Below are 21,259 nucleotides of genomic sequence, written 5' to 3'. Positions count from 1 at the left end.
TTTTCGATTCTTCTCTGTAACTAACTACAATAGTTGCCTTCTCTTATACATTTCCCTTTTCTTCAGAACTGTTATTAATCTTGCTTTCAAAAGGTAGTGTTATTAATCTTCTGATTTCTTATGATTCAGGGACAGCCACTGCAGGTGGATGCATTGGAGATGAAATACTTCATGAGTCATAAGATTGTTTGGGTTTGGTCTAGTCATGTGTCAATTTGGGCAAACAGGTAAGAATATCATGTAATATAATTTGTTAGATCGGTACTATGCAATTTTTATGGAAAATATCTTGCAAATTGTGGTAGTCGCAATCCGCGGGCTAATTTTTCATTCAGCCATATAGACCCAAGTTGGGTTTAGTTATCTCAGAATAAATAAGCTGAAAGCCTAATGTAGTTCATTTTGTCATTACTAGCATCAGTCCCTCCAACCACACCAACAAAATACAATGTGTGAATTATTAAAACTAAAAAGATTTAGAGGATTTACTTTGGTGTCATCGAAGATTTATCAGATATTACTAGGAATGTAATGTCTGTTACAGAGCTGTTTATTGTTGCCCTGATCATCAGTCTGTAAACACGTGTTGTTGATACACTATGTTTAAGCCTCTGTTATTCTGCGTAAGAGTGGTTCTGTCTGTATTAGGTTACTGACAGATTGACAATTTTGTGTTCTATACAGGTGAAGAAATGGGAACTTCAGTTCTACCACCAGGACTAGCCCATTAGTGAGGGGATGACAGAGGAACCGAACTGAAAGCTTGTGCTCGAGATATGGCGGATCTAAAATACATAGACGGTCATTATACTTGTTAACTTGTTTTAAATTTGGCCATCATACTTAGTAAATCATAGTCATTAAAATTGCTTGACTCTATCGATACGGCCATTAGCACTTTAGCGATACGTATTCCGATGACATGTTATTCAGCGTGGCCTGGTTGAGTTTTTTTTTTAAAAAAAAAAACACATATATATTTAAGAATTGCTCCCTCTTATTTGACTTATTTAACGACAGTAGGTCAGAAAGTGTCGTCGTCCACCACAGACTTAGGCCATGTTCGGCAAGGTGTATATTTTAGCTTCGACTTCACCTATTTTGCGCAAATCGAGACGTGAAGTCATCTTTTAAGTTAGGATAAAAATGAAATAGAAGCTGGATAATACTTTTTAGCTTCACTGACTTTTGCTTAATGGGAGAAGCCCTCCTAATAGCCCCTTAAACTTGCCATCCCACCCCTTTACCCATCTCTGCATCCCTTGGGGGCCGGAGCGCTGCTCCAGAGCCGGCAAGATATGTGTGAGCTTCACCAAGAGGACGAGGTCGAGCTGCTCCCGCGTTGGTGATGAGCTTCACCCACGGACGGGCCGGGAGCCATGGTCAGCGAGGGATAAAACTCTTCTCAGTCCTTGCGAGCCCCGCTGTTTACTTGTTTTCCTGCCGTCGCTGCTCGCATATCTCCTGCCAACGAAAATCACGAGTGCTTCGATCTTATTATCAGCTTAATAAAGAATGTGGACTAAATATCGAGAGGGTTTCTTGGAACCCCAGGACAACACGTTAATCCTCATCCGCGTTCCCCCGCAACCCTCCTCGCTCCCCGCGCGTCCCTGGTCTGCAAGCGCTGGCGTCGCGTCGTCGCGGACCCGTGGTTCCTCCGCCGCTTCCGCACCTTCCACCGGATCTTGCAGTTGCAGGTGTGGCATAGGAATTGCAACTGCCACGACGGTGCTACATGGCTACTTTTTAAGACAGTTGACTTGTATGATATATTTGGGATTCGATCAGGAGCATAATGATATATTTGCGAAAAAATTCCGATCACATTTATGAAAATGTTCTTCTTGTGCATTGTTCATACGAATGAAGTTACGGAGGTACATGGTTGCGGCAATGATCATCATTTGCTTCTCCAATAGAAAAGTCAGCATCTTGAGAAGTATTCTCTATGGAAACTTCTTTTGGAAGCACGCCGGCACCCACAGCAAGGGGGGCCACCAGGCCACGTTCCTGCGCCCGCGGTCGAGGCCTGGTGAGCCGCCGGGCCATGCTTCTGGTGAGCCTGGCCGGTCCGAGCAGGGCACCATCCAGCCCAGATGCGGAGCCTCCGGCACCCCCAATCCCCAGATCGAGGTCAGCCACAGTCGATCCACTGTTTTCCCCACCCGGAATGGCCTCCCTGCGTGCCAGCATCGGGCGCCGGAGGGGATTCATGATGCCGGCGTCCTTCGACCTATGAGCACGAGAGAGCGAGCGCGACGCGAGAGGGTGCGATAGAGGGACCGTGTCCTTCTGGCTGCCTGCAGTGGTATTTTTAACGTAACTTTGACGAAGTTGAGGAGCAATTACGTAACCGATGAGGCTGACCTGTGGGACGGAGCCGCACGGAGGCACAATCTAGTATTTGTTTGTTATGCTTGACTACTTGAACTTACGAGAGTTTACCCTTCTTACTTCTTCCGTTCCAAATTACATGTCATTTTAATTTTTTTAGATTCATAAATATTATTGTGGTATGTCTAAGTGTATAATAATATCTATGAACCTATAAAAGTTAAAACGACTTATAATTTGGAACGGAGAGAGTAGTAATTACTAGCAAAATGCTCTTGCCTTACTAGGAAAAATAATAACTACCAATATGGAGACCAAATTGTCTATATACGAAAAACTCAATCATAGCCAACAAAACAAATACTCGACCATATAAGAAATGGTAATGATATAATACAGGTGTCCGGACGAGAACAAAATATCGGACGGGACCGAAACTTCTTTCCAATACAATTAACATCAAATTCACATCCAGTTGTTCTTATCCCTGCCCAACTGCCTCGTCTCGTCCTCCTGCTTGCCGCCACACGCGCGCGCCTCCTCTCATGGAGTCATCAGCCGCAGGGGGCCACACCCCTCCCTGCCTGTCGGCGGCGTCCAGCGGGGCCTCGCCTCCACCTCCGCCTCCCTCGCCGCCAAGGGGGTGGCTCGCCGGTCTCATCTCCGATGCTGGCCAGATCCTCGCCGCCGTGCTCAGGCCTGAGCCCTCCACTTCTGTCTCCGATGGGAAGCACATGGCAGGGCCTCGCCTCCACCTCCGCCTCCCCAGCCGCCGAGGGGGTGGCTCACCAGCCTCGTCTCTGGTGCCGGCCGGATCCTCGCCGCCGTGCTTGGTCCCGAGCCCTCCGCTTCCGTCTCTGGCTCCATCACCTCCGACGCCGCGTCGGACGGGGGCTCACCGTCAGCGTCGTAATCCCCGACCTCGTGCCGGCTCCTAGACCCTCGCAGCGAGGGGCACAATGGCAGCCGCGGCACCGGTACGCGCATCGGTTGTGATCCGTGTCTGGGTATCTGGGTTGGTGGTTCTGGAAGCTGGATTTTCCATGTTGCAACATATGAATTTCGATGTTTTAGATATTGATTTGTCATGTTGCTCTATTTTCTTAATGTAACCATACAAGAATTGAGATGCTACAAAAGAATGTTTGAGATGTTGCAAAGGACAACTTTTGATGTTGCAACGGGTGATTCGGCTGAGGGGTTAATTTTTTTTATTTTTCCTTTTGATGATGTACTTGTTGTTTTGAAGATGTTGCAGTTCTTATTTATGAATGTTGCGGTGTCACATTTTGGATGTTACGGTGTAATATTTTGGTTGTTATTTATCATGGGCTGAATTTTCATTTGGAAATGTTGCATAAAACATGCACTTGATGTAGCAGTAGGGATTCTTGGATGTTGCAAGCGTTGTAGATGCGCACAGGTGTTGTGGATGAACGTATCGTCTGATGTTGCACGATTGATTTTCTGAGATGTTTCAATGTTGCAATAGTTGGCTTTTGTTGTTTCATCTGTCAATTTTTCATGTTACAATATTTCTTCCCGTACGAGCTCAACCCCAACTCAACATATGATGATTTTTTAGAAATGTTGCATGAAACATTGTTCAATGTTGCAGTGGGAATTTTCCCTCACGAATGTTATGTTTACATTGTGCTATTTTTTTGCATCTTTTTCATGTTGCAACCATAGATTTTCGATGTTGCAGCTTTTTTGTTTTGATGTTGCAACGGAATGTCGGATAATTAGTGGTATTTATTGTGGTACTACTGTAGCCATCAGATTTAAAATGGATGGTGATGCATGCGTCCGATGGGAGTTGCTCCCACCGGACGTCCAGGCGCTAGGAAGCCCTTGTAAGAAATCAAATATTGAGGGGCATGCTTACAATATTTCCTCACTCCAATACGGGCTAGATCAACAACCGACACGTCAACATGAGTTGCTTATGAATGGAGCTACTTCCTCCGTCCCTAGAACAAGTCATTCCACAGGTTACAACTTATAAAAAAATAAGTTATTACACTCAATTTGATATTTGATTTGTGTGTGTGCACATGGGTATGAAGCAGTCAATTAACGTCAAATATAGTTGATAAATAGGGCAATTGATGTTATTTTACCTCCTTATTAATCTGTTCTAAATTTCTAGGACGTTAATAAATAGGGCAATTGATGTTATTTTACCTCCTTATTAATCTGTTCTAAATTTCTAGGATGACTTTTTTTGGGACGGATGGAGTAGTTAAAAATACATAAGTTTACTAAGAAAAAGATGAGAGAAAACAAGACAATTATTTTAATTTAACTTAACTCAGAATGGAAACAAATTAGGGAACGTATCTGGTGGAAATCATCTACCCCGTGCATCCTCTGGAAACTATCAATTAAGATCACAAGATGCTAATCCAATGGTGGGATTATTTTGGCCACTTTTCCGAATCCCACATGCAGCCATACGCTGCGTTTCCCCCTGCACCTCTATCCCTATCTATTGGTTTAGCATCTTATGATCTTGATTGATAATTTCCAAAGTTACATGGGGTTAATAGTTTCACCATATATGTTCCCAACAAATTAGCAGCAAATACTATCAACAAAGAATAGCATATCATTAGTCACCACTTAGTTCCTTGGTCTTCGACGCTTGAAACAACTTATCTTCTCGTCAGTGCTCGACCCGCAATCGCCATGAATGGGCACCTAACGGCTACTATCTAGCTTGTGGAAGCCTAGATTAGAGACCCAATAGGTCCATCGCGTGGTCACCCTCTACCTCCTTCCCTGGCTTCTTCCTCCCGACACGCCACCACCCCCGCCCATCCTCCTCCACCCTAGGTGGCGACTACCGCGCCACCGCACACCAACCGTTGTTGCTCGCTCGCCCGTCCTTCCTAATCCCACGAGCATGCCCCCCATCACCAGCCCATCTACCTTGCCTCCACCGCCTCCGAACCCCAACCCTAACCCCGCCGCCGCCTCCACCACCACCCGGCTAGTGGCAACCTCATCGCCGGCCGCTCCCCCCCACCTCCCACACCTCCGGCAAGGAAGTTGCGGAAGCGCTCGCGAGCGGCGGTGGCGGTAGCGCGTGAGCAAGCTGGAGGAAGCAAGAGGAGGAGGAAGAGATCGCACGGCTGATAGCTTGCACACGAATCTCAAAGCAATTGAAGCTAAGTTACTTTCTGGTTTCCGGAAGCCACGTAGGAACCGTGGGTGCTTTCGTATGCTGAAAATCTATGTAACTTCTAGAAGTTTTCTTCTTATTAGGCTTTTAGTGTTTGAGATGCATGCATGCAATCTGCATCGTCAGGTTCTGTCCCCTTCCACCCTAACTCGAGCAAGCCGGCACCGCCGCCATGTGTTTCGCACGCCGCGGGGCCTCCGCGCTCCTCCCTGCTGCTACTAGCGCGCTGCCTATCATCGGCCTCCGTGCGCGCCTTTGCCGCCGGGCCTCCCCGTCGCCCGCCGTTGGGCCTCCGCGCAGCCCGCCGTCAGCCCCGCACGCGGCCTCGCCGCCGCCTCCTGCTCGTGGGGCCTCGCAATCAGCCCCGCGCGTGGGGCTCCGACGCAATTTCCAACGCCAAAGAAGATGAATTTTCTTTCTAAAATGTTGGTCTTTCCTTTGGACAATGTTGAATCCATTGTATTGAGATGTTGAAATAGACGATAAAAATGTTGAATGTGTTACTTCTTAGACTTATATTATGGAAAATGTTGAATCTATTATTTTTTATGTTGATCTAGTCTTTAAAAAATGTTGAACTTATTTGGTTGAAATATTGATTTAGAATTCGAATTTGAGTCTAATGGGCTTCAAAGTTTAGTAATCTTAATTAACTAGCTTCCACAAGCCATATACTGGAAACATGCCTTCTGAAGCCCATGGCGGCAACCTTGCCGGATGACCCAGTGCCAAATAGTCGCTCCGCTCCGTCTTTCTTGAACAAAAAGTGAACAAATGGGCCGACACGAGCATGGCCCAGCCCAATAGAGATACGGTCCCCACGATAGACGGGGTGCTCCTGGGCCACAAACATAGCTTGCCCGGGAACGCACGGTACATTACTGAATTACCGGCGTTGCGGAGGTAAAAAACACCAAAAAAGTTCAAACGTTCGGGGGGGCATTCCGAGAATTGAACTCGGGACCTCTCGCACCCTAAGCGAGAATCATACCACTAGACCAAATGCCCTTCTTGTTATGCGCTTTTTTTTTTCACTTATTTGTTTGATCTGTATAGTATGTCGATATTCCATACAGACATTCAAATTCAGTGCCTGCACCTGCACCCCTGTGCCCATCCTGGCCTACGGTACATGCTGAGACACTAGGGTGCTCAAGACTCACATAGAACAAAGCAGCCTCACATGCACACAACACATGAGACTATGAGACAATGTGTGTGGTCCAGAACCAAAACCTCATCTTCAGGGCTCAGGCCACTGAGGACCATCCAGATCACTGAATTTGCATTGCCATGTACTGCAAAAAAAGTTTCAGATTGGGGATTCCAAGAACTCAGGACCTTACGCTCCCTAAGCTCTACACATGTCTGCAGGTTTTCAGAAATGAGGAGGGACAACAAGTTCAGATGATTTACTTTTATCTGATGTGCGGGTCCGTTCTACAGTAATACTGAATAGACTTCAGACTCTCATAGATGTCCACAACGGCCATGTATCAATCACAGAAAAGAACTCTACTTTGATTTAGTCAAATGCAGTAGCAAGCATCAGTGAACTTGCTTAAGTTGACATGAAACTGAAGGAAGACTGCAAAGTGATACTGAGAAATGGAATTGCAGTAAAGGCCTTCTGCAGCTTTTCGTTGCAGGTTCATCACCAGCATAACTGATGCGCCATCACATACAAATGTGAATGGCACTTCACAAATCTGGCAGTATAGGACAGTTCTTATGCAATATGCTATTGCCATGTACAGTTAAAAGATCATAAATCTTAACTCTGTTAATATTGTGACAGTTCTGCTAACAACATGTTATTACAGTCAAACAGGTGGAGATACAGCACCTGCGTGGAGCCATTGACCATGCTAGTTTTACTGCAGTTACAGGTATAAGCTTAGCTAAAACCTTTCTGGCCTACGCTTTGTTCCACTTACTTCATTGACCATTTTTGGAGCATTCTGATTGCAGTTATAAGTATATGCCTTGTGAAATTTGTGGTCCACTCATTAATCTGTCAATTTGTGAAGGTGATCCATAGTCCATACTCCGGAGTCCAGATGCTATACTCATAATCTTAAACATAATCTGTATGTAACTTCTAATTCTGCCAGATTCAGAGGGTGAAATCCAAAGATGTATGATGCCAAGGTAAGGCATACAGGAACTGCAGCTAAGTGATCACTGACAAATTTCTGTGCTGAGTGCTATTGTGCAACATTCTAGTGAATCATATTCCAAACAATATTTTTGTAGTACATGGATGTTATGGCAGTTCTATCTGATCTAAATCCATTTTAGTATTTGATATGTTATTACACTCTGTAGTTAACAGCTATTTCACAAACAAATGTACAAGGTCTGATGTGTTACTTGAGATTGTGTTTTCCAACATACCTTTACAGTCTGAATGTGGTCCAGATTCCACTGTCCAGACAAAATTCCCATAATACAAAGACCATCCAAGAACACCTGTCCTTCACATCAAAATGCAAAAAGCTTTTCAGATTGGGGATTCCGAGAATTGAACTCGGGACCTTACGCTCCCTAAGCGTACATCATACCACTAGACTAAATCCCCAACTCTGTTCTATGCATATATCTGCAGAATTTCAGACAAAACACAGGTGTCAAATTTACAAGGTTTGCATTTATCTGTTCTGTCTTCTTAGGGCTAGTCCAGTGGTAAATGCTCCATTTATTCTGTTTCGATGGCATTGTGGGAGCAATGCAGGCCTGATTCAGAATACAGAGTGTGTGTATTTTAGGAAATGAAATAAAACTACATAATATACGTATTGTCAGTGTAATTAATTTATAACACCTATGCATTAGAAATAAGAAGGCTCATGACCAAGATATTCTTATACCAATAAATTCTAAACTACAACAAAATTCGATTAAATATGGTGCAGCTGTATATTGACAATGCGAACATAAATCAAGTTTGCACACTGCTAGTTGATCAATAACTGAATGATACTGCGTGCAAGTTTCTATTGCTGAATTCAACGCCATAAGCATAACAAAGAGTTCAGGCACGTCCAAGCGAAGATATGCAGAACAATATCAGCAATGCAAGTTACTTCTGTTCCACAACACCATTGTAATATATTAGTTGTATTATGGTTCTATCTAATAAAATAAAGTAAGTTCATTGTTGATATGAAATATTCTTAACTTATATGGCCTTCAGTTTGGACAAAAAAGAGCAGTAAATTGACTACACCAGTCACCTTCTTATGCAGGTATAGTCTGAGGCTTTGTGAGGCTGTGTCCTAAACCTTATCTTCACATGCTGAATGTGGTTCAGATTTCATTGTGGGGACCTAAATCTCCTCATCTCAACATCATCCATGACCATCTGTCCTTGCCATCAAAATGCAAAAAGCTTTTCAGGTTGGGGATTCCGAGAATTGAACTCGGGACCTTACGCTCCCTAAGCGTACATCATACCACTAGACTAAATCCCCAGCTGTGTTCTATGCATATATCTGCTGAATTTCAGACAAAAAAAAAGAAGATATAAATTTACAGGCTTAACATTTATCTTTTCTGTCTTCTGAGGGCTAGTCCAGTGGTAAATGGTCTATATTGAGTTTGTGTGATATTGCAGGTCAAATTGTGGAAGCAATGCATGGCTGGTTCAGAGAGGAACAAGTGTATATCTATAAAAAGAACTACTTCATCTCAATATCATCATATAGTAATTACTTTATAACACCAATGCATTAGAAATAACAATACTCGTGCATGACTAAGAGATTCTTATGCTGATAAGTTCTGGACTGCATCTGAATTCAGTTGAATATGACGCATCACACATAGATAAGTTCACAAAATTTAACATAAATAAATCTTGTAGACTTCTATTTGATCATTATCTGAATGATAGTGTACCAGTTTCTATTGCTGAATTCAGCAGCATAAGGAAAAACAAAGACTCAGTCAGCTATCCCTTATTGGTAGGTTTTGGACTACTTCTAACTTCAGTTAGATATGACACATAGATGTCAGTTAACAAAGTTCAATATAAATGTACTTCTGTTGCTAATTTCATAAGTAGTGTTCGAGATCACAAGGCTAGAATGTCTTGTGCTCAACACTGAGTGGACACCACCGTCCAGGTATCTGTTGCTAAGTTCAGCAGCAGAAGCAAAACAAAAGTTCAGTCACTTATAAGCAAAGATTCCGCTGAACAGTTTAGACAATGCAAGTTAGTTCTGTTCCACGAAACTATTTTCATTTGTTAATAAACTAAATCAATTTCATTATTGTGACATATTGTTTACTTTTTTTTGATAAAAAGGCATTAAACTGATTATAACAGTTACTTTCCATACTAAGGCGGTCTGACGCCTTCTGATGTTGTGTCCCATACCTTATCTTCAAATCCTGAATGTTGTGGTCCAGATTCAATTGTCCTGACTCCAGGCCTAATTCTTTTTCTTTTTTTAAAGAATGTCCTTCCATCAAGATGCAAAAAGTTCTGATTCAGATTGTGGGATTCCAAGAATTGAACTTGGGACCTTTTGACTTTTGCTCCCTAAGGGAATATATTTACGTAATATGAACTATGTAACAAAACCCATTTGCTCCTCTTGCTTAAATGATTTGGCAGTGCTGCTGCCGTAATGTTCAAAAAGAAAAGGGATGCTAACTCTGGAATCAGCAGCCAAGCCCCAAGCATGTTTGCTTCCCTTTTCTTCAATCTATTGTCTGGTTTTTGGCCGTGGGATACATATGCTGAACTGAAAAGTGTGCTTAAGCTTTTGGCCGTGCGATACATGAACATAACACGTGGCTCCAAGTTCTGGTTCATCCCTTATTGGATATTTTGGAGTTAACTTCAAGCCTTCAACAGAATTTTGGCACGGTATCTAGCATATAAATCCTTGTAGCATATAAAGCCTTCAACAGAATTTACAAAACCATATTACTAGATTTTGATTTGATTACTCTGACAGGCAACAGACAAGTTGGACGTGTTTTACTTTTGATGTGTTTTCTCTGGCTGCTGTTAGGACTGACTGTTATCTGCGTGAACATGTTCAGTTCACTGGGGATGTCTCTGCACAGAACTTAACTCATCTCCTGCTTAACTAACCAAGACCTTTGCTTTGCCTAAAAAAACTCCACAACTTCATCCGACTCATCTAGAGATACTTTTGGGCCTTTCTTTCGACTTTTGATGGGCCTGCAAATCCCAGGTAAAGTCAACAGCCCACACACACTCACACTGGCTGGCTAATAGGAGGCGTAGGAGATCCAATACGGGTACATTTTCTTATTTCTGAACATCTGGTATAGAGGTGCCTGCCACTATCCGGGTCTGTCAACGCCAATAAGCAACAGTTTTATACTGACCAGATGCTGATTGTCTAGGACCAAATTGCCTGACTGTTTACGACCATTTGCAATTTTGCATGCTTGCAACAGTTTTGTAGGCAGAAAATACGATCCAGGTTAGATCCACCGACCATTCAGCTCATCCTACCATTCAATCGTTTCAGATCAATCTTTTTCAGATGAGATAAATACACCATGGGCCCCTTAACTTGTCTGGGTGTGCCAAATTGGTACATCAGCTCTAAAAACGCATTTTTGGGTCCCTAATGTTGATTTCTCGTTCACCGTAGGTCCAAATCGCCACGGTGTGGTGTTTTTGCGGACGTGGCGCCGCTAACGTGGCATCCCCGACGGTGGGATGCGCTGGAGCTCACCTGGTTGGTGGAATAATTGCACTTTGCCCCCTGGAAATATCCGCCCGTCGTATAACGCGTCGTCCGCATCGTCGAAGCGCCTCCGCCCAGCGGCTCAAGGCTCCGGCGAATCGGCAGCGAGGAAGGTTGAATCGCCTCCGCCTGGCCGCCTCCGGTCGGATTCACCCTTCCTTGTATGGTTTCCTCCTCTCCTCTACTCCCTTTCGTATTCCTCTGTGGCTCTATTCTCCCCTGCCGCCTCTGCTCGGATCCACACCATGGCTGGAGGTTCAAGCGCGTCGGCCTCAAAGGCAATCAGTGCAGATGGGCTCCCGCTCATTATGTGCACTGATTGCGGATTGAGGAGGGTGGTGAGGTGCACATCCCAGCAGAAATGGAGTCTAGGTCAAATCTTCTACTATTGCCCACTACACAAGGTGAGGATTCAATTGAATTTGTGCTTGATTCATGTTTTGAAGTTTGTTTCGTGATTTGAATTTGACAGATTGAAGGTTGCATTTTTGCAGAGGGATGGAAGCAGTTATCCATTTTGGTACTGAAAAGAGGAGTACGTCGATTTTCTTGCTAGCAGAGGCCTCCTTCCTGCATCTGCAAGTGCATACAACAGAGCTGGGTCGATGATGGCAGCTGAATCAAGTATGGAGTGCGCTGATTCAAAGATGAAGGGAGATGTTGGCCTGGCTTGGCATTCTAATGCTGAAGGGAGGAAAATAATTGATAGCTATTTGTAGATAGGTTGTTGTTTTGCTCAAGGCATTATGCTTTCTTGGTGCGTGTCTGCTACTTGTGTTGTTGGTTCATCTGTTCAAGTGAAACAATGTGTACCAGCTTTGTAGTGAATTATGGAATGGAAGCCTTTTCACATCATCAAAGATAGAATTGCCTACTGCATTGCATAATCCATTCAGTAATGTCATAGTTTGCAGGGCATGAGTACATATAGAATCTGGGCTACCAGAAGGAGCAAAAGAAAGCTATGGTGTAGCTATTCTTCCCATCACTATACAAAATTATGCACCAAAAGAATCAAAATATATCTGTGGTGTAGCTGCTGTACAATAGCATCACAGACAATAGTCAATTATTTTGTGTTGTTGTTGGACAAAAGCATACTTGGACAAAAGCAACATCACAGACGAATGACCAAAAGCAAGCATCAATGGACATGCTCTGATGGACCCTTCACAATAGATTTCTTCTTTGGAGCTGAGGCCTTCTTAGTAGTTGTAGTCTTTTCCTTGCTCATAGCTACCCTTTCTCTTCCTTCCTTTGTTGCTATTGTAGGTGGCACCGGTCTTGTTGATGGTAGATTGGAGATGATGAAAGCTGAATGTGGCAAAGGTTGTTCTCCCATTGATTTAGTCTGAGGCCTACCAAAAAAATCAAAGTTGTAGTTAGAGGGAAAGAAGATCACCAGTCAACAAATAATGGTTGGTACCTCAAGCACCATATGAGAAACCATTGTGTTGCTTAGTTGTGACAGTAGTGGCACACTCTCTTCATCATAGTACATGGAAACCTACAAAAATAATGTTTAGGGATGAAAGCAGTAGTGACTGAGAAATGTATTTTGATTGCAGCTTAACTAGTTACCTGAGAAATGTATGGATCATCATCTGTCATGTCTCCAGCTTGATGTGTGGAATCTTGAGTTGTAAAAGACTCATCTGTTGCACACTGGTCTTTCTTTCTCTTTTGACATCCAACTCTGTTGTGTCCTGAACCTCCACAGTACCTGCAGTGTATGATGACTCCATGTTTTGATATTTTAGGACCATTTGGGCCTTCAACTTCATGTGGCTGCTTCCTTCTTGATTTTGCTAGCCTACCAACCTTATTCTCATATTTAGGTGGGAGCACATCAGAGGCATCAATCTTATACCAAGCACTCTTATCCTTGCATGGACAAATGATGTTAGCATAAGCCTTCATGTAGTTTTCTGAGGAGTAACACTCATGAACAACTGACTCAGGTGGGATTCTTTCGTGCCTCAAACAGGAAATGGCATGTAAGCAAGGTATACCAGCGAGATTCTACCTTCTACAGTTACAAGTCTTAAGGCTAATGTCAACAATGTACTCGTTGGTTCTCCCTTGCACATCAAAAATACCCTTCCCAGCAGGCAAAGCATAACATGTGTTAGCTAGTTCAAAGTTCTTCCTCAACTTGGTCCTAATCTTTGGGCAGATAGGACCTTGCCAAAGATCTCCCAGCTCTTTTTGTTTGTTATAATGCCTTGTCATCAGCTTTCTCTTAATTTGCTCTAACATACTTAATATAGGCATCTCCTTGGCAGCTAATATGTACTTATTGAAAACCTCACAACTATTGTTCAGTAGGATGTCACACTTGGGATAAGTACTAAAAAAATGCTCTAACCCATGTTTGTGGTGGCATCCTCTCTAACCACTTGTGAGCATCACTAATTAGAACCCTCATCATATCCATGTTGTTATTCCACTCCACAACATTGCTTGACCTAGCACAAGACCAAAGTTGGTTTTTCAAGTTCACACCTTTGTAGTGAATCTAAAAGTTGGAGTAGAGGTGTCTCACATAGAATCTATGCTCTGATTCTGGAAATACTTGTTGCACAGCTGGTATAAGACCCTGCATAACTGTGGCGGAACCGTCCAACTTAAACTGGTTTAAATGCGCCTAATTGCTGCCGACGCAGCAATTATCCGAAGCGCACTTAAAACAGTATAAGTTCGGTCGTCCGTCGAGTGTCCCTAGGACTCCTCGAAAGATCCACGTCGTGTCTCATAGCCATACATCAGGATTGTATCCGAGATGGGATAGCCTCAACAAATATTACATTTTTACATACATACAAGAGGTACGAGTTAATACAAGACATAGTTTGAAGCAAACTTAATAGTGCAGTGTTAGACAGAGTTCTAGGACTTAAAACATAAACGGTTCGGGTGGAGATGAGCATTATAAAACTTCTTCTAAGGGTATTGTGAGACTCATAACAATACCCTAGGGTTTCGGGGCTTCCTCCTCGGTGGACTCCTGCAGTGCTTCTGAAAAGATAACCACAAGGGATAACCCTGAGTACGGTGTACTCAGCAAGTCTTACCCGACTAACCAATATAATAGTTTTTCTTGGAAGTACATGATAGCTTTTTGGTGTACTTGGCTGATACATTTTTGCCGAAAAGCTTACTACAAGTGATGCCTTAGTTTTATCTTTTATTTGAGTTAAGTTGTTACCTAACCATTCTAGATGATGAGAAAAGATTAATTTCGAACAACAAGGTATTAAGTCATACATCAATCATTATCAGAAAGATATAACATTCATGAATTTATGCTACGATGCTCAACAGTGATCAAGTGCATTCATAACCGAGAATTGCGGCGATCTGGATCATATTACATCCTGCGGGAGAGTACCCTGATCACCAGTTATATACGACTGTCCAGGTCGTACGTAACGACTTTTCGATTAGCAAATTCAATGATTGGGAATAAGACTACCCGGACCCAGGGACGCACCCCCACATGGAACCCCACGTCTGGACCGATCACCATGTGAGTTTTAGGCTACGCCCCTGCCAATCTCCAGCACGTCAAGCGCGGGTACGAAGTATTCCCGATCAGAGAGTTTACTAACCTACTGGGCTTTACTGGTCCCATACCCAGTAAGTGATCAGATGATTATCACTTGATCAAAGGTTAAGACAACGAATCGGGCCTTAACCAAATTAATCTAGCAGACAGAACTACATCCCTAGCTTCTGTCCGCTTCTCAATTCCAAGTCATCTTTCCATAAATAACATGTATGACTCAAAAGTTTTCCTTAAGGTTGGTAAACCAAGCATTTAAGCGACTAAGCAATTCTAGACTTGGGTTATCTACTAAAGGTTTGAACAAGTGGCAAAGATGTCCTTAAAACAAGGGATGATCATGCACAAGAATGGGTTTCAAGCAACTCCTAGATTTAGTGCATACATATAGCAAATAGCTAATTACAGGACACATGAAATATTGATTTCAAAATAATAGGTGTAATGCACCGGGGCTTGCCTTGTTCGCTTAAAAAGTTAGCACTGTCTGAAGGGTTGGCCTCGCAGGGGACCAGTTCAAAGATTTCCTCAAACTCCGAAGATCCTTCTGAATATTCCGAGTAATCTCCTTCTGGCGCTTCGGGGTCTATAGCACAACATATGCAGGGGTTAGGAATGCAAATTTTTGAATATAAGACTATACAACTTTCCTTCATGATAAAGTTGCAAGCCAACAAGGACTATACAATTTATCATGATAAAGTTGCAAGCCAACACACAAAAACCCGAAAAGATTAGCCCGCAATTTTTATTTCCTTAATTAACCTTACTTAAGGCCTTTCTTTTATTTTTGGAAAAGGTTATAATTATTTTCTAACTTGAAAACCTAATTTCCTATGAGTTAAGAATAATTTGTGATTATGAAAATGTTATCCCATATTTTATGCATTTTATAAAGATTAAGTATTTATTTAATTACCTTAAAAGAAAGGCATTAAATAAATACCCAAATTTTTTTTTTATTTTTCTAGGGTATAAAAATTTTAATGCATAAAGGAAAATAAAACAAGCCTAACAAAATTGGTTTCACTAATTTTGGACACTCCTAGGAATTTCTGTGATTTAAATGGTGAGATTCGGTTTTAAACTAATTATTCTATAAAGGAAATCTAAATTTTCCCGAAAAACTCCCCTGGCAACTTTTCTCACGCGACCTTACTCTACCCCCTCTCTCTTATGCTAGGCCCGCGGTGCGGACCCACTCCTTCTCCTATTCAATCTACCCGCCGGCCTATCTCTCCCCGGGCAGGCCTTACTGGGCCAATTCTTCTCCTCTCTTCTTTTCTTTTCACCGGTGACGGCCCAACGGCCCACTTTTCTTTTTTCTCCTTCCTCCGTAGCGCCGGCCTGCTGGATCTCTAGGCCTCGGGCCTTTCTTTTCCACCGGCTAACCGCGCGCGCTCCTGGGCCTTCAAGACCGCGGCCCAACTGGCCTCCGCGTCCGGCCGGCCTATTTCCTCTCCTCCCCCTTTCCACTGACGCGCGGGCTCGCGGCTCCAGCGTCTTCTTCTTCCTCCCGCCAAAACTGGCGCGACAGGGGGCGGCGCGGCTCACCCGCCGGCGCCCTACCGGCGGCGGGACTAGGTCGGGAAAGCATCTCCGTACCCTCACACACCCGTGCGTGGCAATAGCTCCTCGGGAGATGGCCGGAGCCACTCCCTCCACGGCGGCGGGCGGCGTCACCTACGGCCGGTCGCGGCTACGCGCGATGACGGCGCAACCTACCCCAACGACTACTACTACACCATACTAGCATCCCAAGGACCTACCCACGACTACCCAAGAAGGAAGAGAGCAAGCGCAAGGAGGTGCTCACCGTGAGCAGGAGGTGCGGCGACGGCGGACAGAAACGGTGGCGGGTTCTGGCACGCCGGCGGGGAAGGTGGGCAACAAGTGGCTAGGGGTGTTGGTGGGGTATGTGTGGAGATGTGGACGGAGGGAATCGACAAGAGCGGCGGTGTGGTGGGGGAATTTTTACCCGGCGGCGGTGGCTTGGACAGAGAAGCGGCGGCGGTGAAAAGAGTGGCGGTAAAACGGGCGACGCGGGAGCGGTAGATATACAAACGTTTTACTGCACGCATGGGCGACACCGTGGTCTACTTGTAGGCTTGCGTGGTGAGGAGGTGGCGTAGCTGCCGCGCTGGCGGGCGACCGAAGACGGCGGCGGCGACACGTTGAGCGCGACTCTGTCATCCTTCCCCCCCCCCCTTTCTTCTGATGCCCAAAATTCAGAGCTCCACCACGGTTGATTTTGAATCCGACGGTTCACAAGTCGCTTAAACAAAGTTGTAGATAAACTTGAATCCTTCAACTTTTATTTTGGCTCTGACCCAAGATAAACATCCCAATATAGTCAAATTTTGAATTCTTTCTTGCATTCGTCTGAACTTCTCTGAAACTATTCAGTTCGTCAGTCTTGAACAGAGTCACTTACCCGACTTTAGAAATGGTTTTAGTGATCTAAATCCCTTCCTCTCTGTCCAACTACTTCCCAATTGTGTTCTACAACCTTCAAAGTTTCCATTTTGCCCATAAACACTTGCACCTTTTGTTCTACATTTTTCTGAAATCGGCTCCAAACTTGGCCATTTAGTGCTGTTTCAGACTTAGTCAAATTCAGTGATGCAGTTTATAGTGACAAGATGCTGACTTTAGGCCTTCATTTGAAATGGTTCCCTCTACTATTTCTGATCAAAAACACTTGAATATTCTTGTCCAAAGTCCACACTTCAATATGGTGTAGTTGTTTCAATCCACTTATTTGAAAAATTCAACAGAAATCAATTTTGAAAATGGACTCTGCTGCTGTTTTTCTGAACTCCCTATTGTCGGACGGTGAACAGTAACTATGAGTTTCCATTTTCTTTCTTTGATTCTTTTGAGGTATTTCGGATCAATTCTTATCCCAATTCTTGATCTTTAAGTTCTAACCACCCTTAAACCTTCATTCCATATTTTTGCCGAATTTTTCTGAATTTCAAATTCAAAATTCAAATTTCGGTCAAATTTGGCCCGAATTTGATTTTTAGCCCATTTCTTCTTCTTTTCTTCATGAATTGCTTCCATTTCTTCAGAGTCACTTTGATGACTAAAATGGCAGGTATTACAATAACATCAGTAACATGTCATGACACTACAACAAATAAAATGCAACAAATGTTAGGTACATGATGCCACCTTCTGTTTATCTGTCATAATAGTTCAGGGATAGGTATTCTCTATGCCAAGATCTTCTTTTAGTGTCTGGAGGAACCATTTCCAAGAGGCTAGTGACTCTACCTCTACAATACCAATAGCAATTGGATAAATACAATCATTTGGATCAATGCCAACTGCAGTCAGAATCTGTCCACCATACTTGGTCTTAATGTAGCATCCATCCAAACATATGATAGGCCTACAAGCACTCAAAAATCCCCTTTTGCAAGCATCAATGGACATGTACATAGTGCTGAAATTGCTATCTGCTAGGGTCAGGAAGAAGGTGTTGCCAGGATTGCTCCTCCTCAACTCATGACCAAAGTCCCAAAGTAATTTGTACTGATCTTCCTCATCACCAAGTACTGCTTTCATGGCTAGCCTTCTAGCTCTTGTCAGCTTAGTTCTTGATGGCGTCATGTTCCAATCCTTTTGTACAATTCTAGCAAAGTTAGACAATGACATCTTCTGATTTGCTCTAAATGATTCTAGATACTTTTCAGCAAGCCAGTTTGTAGGGCACCTCTTCAAAATCCAATATTTCTGACAGTTATGCTCACCACAATATGTCTTCACCACTAGACCATTAGCCCTACTGTCATGAGAAGCATAAAGGTTCCAAGGGCATCCTTCTGCACAATGTGCCCTGATCCTTTTCCTCTCATTCCTTAGTATCTTGATGTCTACCCTCTTCTTCAAACTGTATTCTATAATTGCCTTCCTTAACAACTCAACTGACTCAAATAATATACCCACCTTGAATATTGGGTTTTGGATATCCACTGATCTAAAGGACTGAAACCCCATCCTAAGCTGACCTTCACCATCAGAGTCAAGTTCCTGCAACTCATCTTCATCTGTTGACAGGTCTTCATCCACACTAACTCGTCCTTTTCCCTTGCAGCCAGTAGCCTTCACTCCTTTCCCTATTTTCCTTCCTTTGGCAATCCCTTCATCAACCACATCCTCATCTACATTGTCAACAAATAGATCATCATCATTTTCTAAGTCATAGTCACCATCAACAAATTTCATGTCCTCACTGTCACTACCTTCAGACTCACTATCAACAAAATGTTGGGCTTTATTACTTGTCATTCTCTCCAGGTTGGAATAAAAGCTTGGTAGCTTCTCATTTCGACTCCTCTCAACAACTTCAACTTTTTTGGGGTTCAACAATTTTGGCAGGCTAACTACTGGATTTGCTACAATGTCATCCCAATGTAGTCCTACAATAGTATCATCATGGTCAACATAAAGCACAAAATTCTTGACCTTCTTCACCAAAGACATCATGAGCAGTGAGTCACCATCAGAACAAACTATTCTCAGACCATCAGAAAGATCTTTTCCCAACAGCAACCAATAAACCTTCAAACATGCACTCTTTAGATAACCAAGTTCCTCAAGAAAATCTTGAATCCACAACAGAGACCAACTATCTGCCTCACAGTGATCAAACCAAGAAACTTTCTGATCCAAATATGCTCGATTCAACCCTTGACCAACAAAGAAACCTCCATGATGCAACTCAACTGTGAACTCATCACTATCATCACCTACATTGTCAAAACTACCTCAAATCAAACCCTAGCTGAACCAAATTTGAAAACATCCCCTAAAAATCACAACGAAATCCCAGAGATTTAGGCTACGATTAACTCACCGTACACTGGTGGAGGTTCACCTTCGCGCCGCACCGAGGGTACCATCGTCAGGATTCGCCGCAGCCAGCGGTCAACGGGGTAACCTGCGTAGACGAGAGGAGGGGAGAATATGAGGATGGGAGAATCCGGGCTGCAAAAGATACTAGACGAGAGGAATGGAGAATCCGGTCGCTAGCTGGTGGGTAGGGGCGCTTCAACCTTCCTCGCCGCCGATTTCCCGCGGCGACCGCCCCTCCGCCTGCTAACGACGGACTTGACGATGCGGACGATGCGTTATGCGACAGTCGGATATTTTCAGGGGGCAAAGCGCAATTATTCCACCGTCCAGCGTGTCCCACCGTCGGGATGCCACGTTAGCGGCGCCACGTCCGCAAAAATGCCACACCGTGGCGATTTGGACCTACGGTGAACGAGAAATCAACATTAGGGATCAAAAATGGGTTTTCAGAGCTGATGTACCAATTTGGCACACTCAGGCAAGTTAAGGGGCCCACAGTGTATTTATCTCTTTTCAGATCATGAGTAGGCAAACTGGATTAGATCAGAAAGAATATGCTTTTTCGTACACAGTACAGCTAGCCTTCTGGCGCCATGTGAACTCTCTTTAGGCCTGGTTTGGTTCGTTTGCTTATTTTTAAGTACCCGTCACATCGAATGTTTAGATACTAATTAGGAGTATTAAACGTAGACTATTTATAAAACCGATTACATAAGTGGAGGCTAAACGGCAAGACGAATCTATTAAGCCTAATTAGTTCATGATTTGACAATGTGTTGCTACAGTAAACATTTGCTAATGATGGATTAATTAGGCTTAATAGGTTCGTCTCACTGTTTAGCCTCCACTTATGTAATGGGTTTTGTAAATAGCCTACGTTTAATACTCCTAATTAGTATCTAAACATTGATGTGACACTTGCTTAAAAATAAGCAAAGGGAACCAAACGTCCCCTTACTCTTTCCTCATCATACGTCCCCATCCGGATCCTGCCATCCTCGACTTCCTGAACGAGAAACATGTGACCATTTTTTTTCGTACACAGTACAGCCTACTGGTGTTTTTTCTGCTGCTAGCACATACTTTGTGCAAAAGAAACAAAAGGCTATTACTTTGTGCAAAAGAAGCAAAAGGCTGACTATGACTTATTTATAAGCTGTAATAACTTTAAAATAAAATCCTTGGAAGAGACTCTTTTCCTGAGCTAGCTGTTGCCGGATCAATAGTCTGGTGGCCAGTGGTGGGATGGAAAATAAAACTACATATGCAAATGAAATTCCATATTATGGGTTTTGTTATGCTGGTGACTAGTTTACCTCAGAATGTTTTCTTCTGTACAAAGTTAACATACTGAATTACAACAAATTGACTTTTAGAACTTCCATATTATGGGTTTTGTTATGCTGTTTGTTCTATGAGATTATGAGTTGATGTTGTATAATGGATAACCACTTTTTCTTAACAAAATATCAAATTAATTGCAAAATTACTGTGACAAAAAAGTCAGAACATCTCCAATGATAAGTATATTACTATACAAATAGTTAGTCATATAAATTATTGTCATGATTA

General features: G+C 43.2%; 3 non-coding genes and 1 pseudogene across 3 annotated transcripts; all 4 read right to left on the bottom strand.

Moving 5' to 3' along the window:
* Window positions 1-6,460: 6,460 nt before the first annotated feature.
* TRNAP-AGG (transfer RNA proline (anticodon AGG)) lies at window positions 6,461-6,532 on the bottom strand. The gene has a single exon. It is a non-coding gene; the product is annotated as a tRNA-Pro (tRNA).
* Window positions 6,533-8,033: 1,501 nt separating this feature from the next.
* Window positions 8,034-8,105, bottom strand: TRNAP-AGG (transfer RNA proline (anticodon AGG)). Its single transcript has one exon. It is a non-coding gene; the product is annotated as a tRNA-Pro (tRNA).
* An 820-nt stretch (window positions 8,106-8,925) lies between these two features.
* On the bottom strand, window positions 8,926-8,997 carry TRNAP-AGG (transfer RNA proline (anticodon AGG)). The gene has a single exon. It is a non-coding gene; the product is annotated as a tRNA-Pro (tRNA).
* A 4,780-nt stretch (window positions 8,998-13,777) lies between these two features.
* Window positions 13,778-19,734, bottom strand: LOC140220297 (uncharacterized; annotated as a pseudogene).
* Window positions 19,735-21,259: the final 1,525 nt, after the last annotated feature.

The sequence above is a fragment of the Setaria viridis genome, chromosome 8, assembly GCF_005286985.2.
Source record: "Setaria viridis chromosome 8, Setaria_viridis_v4.0, whole genome shotgun sequence".
NCBI classification, from domain to species: Eukaryota; Viridiplantae; Streptophyta; class Magnoliopsida; order Poales; family Poaceae; genus Setaria; species Setaria viridis.
Note: the sequence above shows the minus strand (reverse complement) of the source record. Positions and strands in the feature narration are given on the sequence as shown.